Below are 4,035 nucleotides of genomic sequence, written 5' to 3'. Positions count from 1 at the left end.
TCGTCTGTGACACTGTCTACTGAAGTGGCCCATCTTTCCACAGTGGAAGCAATTCTGTCCTCCTTTATTACCTTTGGGTGGCATTGTATATGAGTAAGACGTCCTTTTCCTGACACAGGCCCTAAACTGGCAGCAATAGCTGCCCCAATAATTTTGGCCATTCTCTGGTCTTTTCTCTTCCACCATTTGATTTCTTGACTCTTGTTACCATAAGTGTTGATGGTGGATGTTGACTATTGGTCGATTGTAAGGATTGTTGTTTTCTTGATGTTCAGATGAAATCTATATTGCATGCCATAGTCTTTTAAATACTTAAGATTTTCAAGTCCTTTTCACTTTCAGCAAGCAAAGCTTTGTCATCTGCATAATAAAGGTTGGTTTTTTTATATAATAAGGGTTGTTAATGAGCCTTTCTCAAATCCTAATGCCACATTCTCTTTCATAGAGTCCAACTTCTTCAACTACCTGCTAAGCACACAGATTGAATAGATATGGAGAAAGGACACAACCCAGTCATGCGCCTTTTCTGATTTGAAACCATGCACTATTCACTCCTTCTGTTCAAACAACAGCTACTCGGCCTTTGTATGTTTCACATGAGTACAAGTAAGTGTTCTGAAATTCCCATTATTCCCAATAATATCCATAATTTATTATGATCTACACACAGTCAAGTGCATTTGCATTGTCAGTAAGATACAAGCAGTCATCTTTCTGATATTCTCTGCTTTCAGTCAATATCCATCTGACATCAGCAGTGATATCCCTCTTCTCCAGTTCCTTCCGAATCCAGCTTGAATTTATGGAAGTTCCCTGTCAGTGTTCCAACCATTTAAAAAGAATCTTCAGTAAGGCCTCATTTGCGTGTGATATTAATGATAATGCTTGATAATTTCTACACTCTGTTGTGTAATCTTTTTTTCTCTGTGAATGGGAATAAATACGAATCTCTTCCAATTGGCCAGGTAGCTGTCTTCCGAATTTCTTGGCCTAGACCAGTAAGCATGTGCATGTTGTACTTGTTTATTGAAGCTGATCATAGAGAGCTGGACAATGACTAATGAAGAAGGATCAATGCCTTCGAGTTGTAGTGTTGGAGAAGAGTCTTGAACGTACCATGGACTGCCAAGAAGACAAATAGGTCTGTCTTAGAGAAGGCGAAACCAAGTTTCTCCTTAGAGGCGAGGATTTTGAAGCTCTGTCTCAATACAAAGCTTGTAATTCTTTTCAAGTCGCAAGTAACCTTTAAAACAGACACTAGATACTTTGGTGAAGAGTTTAGGGTGCAGACAGTTATAATAACAACCCTGCTTGCTGAAACTGAGGAGAACCTGAAGCGCTTGCTGCAGAGGGTCAAGGACTGCAGCCTTCAATATGGATTGAGGCTCAATGTCAAGAAGACAAAGATTCTCATCACTGGACCAATTGGCAGCATCAGGATGGATGGTGAAGAGATTGAGATTGTTCACAGCTTTAGTCTGCTTGGCTCCACAGTCAATGCTCTTGGGCCCAGAAGCCAGGAAATTAAAAGACATATTACGATGGGAAAGTCTTCTGTTAGAGACCTCTCTAAAGTACTCAAGAGCAACGGTGTGTCTCTGGCGACTAAGGTGCGTCTGGTATGGGCCATGGTCTTTGCAGTCACTTGTTATGCATCAGAGAGCTGGACAATGACCAAGGAGGATAGAAGGAGAATTGATGCTTTTGAGCTTTGGTGTTGGAGAAGAGTGTTGAGGGTACCATGGACTGCTAAGAAAACAAACAGATGCATCCTAGAAAGCGTTAAACTGGGATGCTCCCTTGGAAGCAAGGATTCTGAGGCTTTGTCTGACTTACATTGGTCATGTTGTAAGGAAAGACCTGTCCTTGGAGAGGGACATCATGCTTGGGAGGGCAGAGGGTAGGCACAGGAGGGGAAGGTCCTCTATGAGGTGGATTGATTTGGTGACTGGGGCAATTGGGATGAGTGTGTCAGAGACAATGAGGTTGGCACAGGACAGAGCAGAGTTTAGAGCTGTTGCACATAGGGTCGGTAAGAGTCGCAAGCAACTCGACGGCACATAACAACAACAACTTGAAAAATATGACGAAAACGGGATGGACTGTGTAGACAATGACTGGCAGTCGCACTTCCCTCAGTTTTCTTACTCAACAAGAGGACGAGACCAGTTCTCTGTAATCAGCTGCACTGTCATCTTAAGATTTATGACAGACATGATACCTGGGCCTTGTCACCAGTCCTAGATCTTCCAGGTAGCAGGAGTACCTCCAAGCATCCCAGACCAATTAAGGGTCTTCACCCCAGTTACCTTTCTCCCACATGAAAACGCACATATATGAAAACACCCACATTTTTTTTGGTTTTGTGTAAAATTGTATCTAAGTTCTCATGCTGTTGCTGCTGCTGTCTTACTGTTAGAGCAACTCTAAGAGGTAATTTCCAATCTTTAGAAGTCAGGAGTCTGCCATTGTGGATCTGTGTCCAGGTTGTCTTCTTTTGCTTTTTCAATATTTATTTTCCGTGCCAGTGAAGGGGAAAATATACCTTGATTCTAGGTACATTTTTAAACCTTCTAGAAGAGAACTAAAAAAAAAATCAAGTGAAGATGAGCATTTGTGGGAGGGTGATGGTGTGCATCTTCAGAGCGCTAGTTGAAGCAGGTTGATTCAGTGTGTAAAGCAGAGATGTTGTTGTTGTTATGTGCCGTCGAGTCGTTTGCGACTCATAGCGATGCTATGTACAATAGCCCTAAACCCTGCTCTATCCTGTGCCAATCTCATTGCCTCTGACACACCCATCCCGATTACCCCAGTCACTGAATCAATCCACCTCATAGAGGGTCGTCCCCTCCTGCGCTGTCCCTCCACTCTACCCAGCATGATGTCCCTCTCCAAGGACCTCTCCCTCCTTACAACATGTCCAAAGTATGTCAGACGAAGCCTCAGAATCCTTGCCTCCAAGGAGCAGCCTGGTTTAACCCTCTCTAGGTTGAATCTGTTTGTTTTCTTGGCAGTCCATGGTACATTCAATACTCTTCTCTAGCACCACAGCTCAAAGGCATCAATTCTCCTTCTGTCCTCCCTAGTCATTGTCCAGCTCTCTCATGCATAACAAGTGATTGCAAAGACCATGGCCTGTATCAGGCGCACCTTTGTCTCCAAAGAGACACCGTTGCTCTTGAGTACTTTAGAGATAGATGTCAGTAATGCTGCAGGAGGCTACTCGGAAGCACTCGAGAGAGGACTGAACAACTGTGGACAAATTCTCTCTCTCTCTCTCTCTCTCTCTCTCACACACACACACACACACACACACACACACACTCTTTAATTCCTGTTGGATACTGCAGAAGCAGCCCATGTCACAGGTGGATATCTGGACTGATAGGCAGCCATGGGACCAATGAACATTGTCCTACCAAGAAGTGAAAGCCCAGCAGCCTTATTGAGAGGTCTCATGCTATACTATGATCCACGCTAGAGAGCGTTGTCCCCTGTGCTTGGAAACTTTGTCCTTCTTGATGTATCACTTGTGATGGCTGAAAAATGCGGACAATTTAACAACCCTGCTTTTTACCAAAATTTGTACATCCAGATAAACAGGTGTGTGTTTGCCTTACTGGTTTTCATTCTCTCCCTTTAGTTTTGTGTGAATTAGCTTTTTCCCTCAGATGTTAAAACTCTGCCTCTCCTCTTATGATTTTGCCTATATTGCAGTAGTATTTATTTTTTTTTTTTAGTGATGAGGGCTTGTATGAAGCTGATGAAGCTCCAACTTACACAGCATCCCTGCATGCTGCTAACATGATCCATGTTTGCTCTTAAAGGAATGTGTACAAGTCAATAAAAATCATGCACTTTTCCTCCTGTGTAAAAAAAACAAAAACAACAACAACAAAACACCCAGAAAAACCAAAAACCTCACAAACTTTTGGATTTTCTAAGGCTAAGGCTCTGAAATTGTATATATTGGTTAGAATTTGGCTCTGGGGGAGGAGATGCTATCATTTAATCCCTTGGTGCTGAAAACCCCCA

The sequence above is a fragment of the Elephantulus edwardii genome, unplaced genomic scaffold, assembly GCF_000299155.1.
Source record: "Elephantulus edwardii isolate Elephantulus edwardi_28Jun2011 unplaced genomic scaffold, EleEdw1.0 scaffold00066, whole genome shotgun sequence".
Lineage (NCBI taxonomy): Eukaryota > Metazoa > Chordata > Mammalia > Macroscelidea > Macroscelididae > Elephantulus > Elephantulus edwardii.
This window is presented reverse-complemented; position numbering follows the sequence as displayed.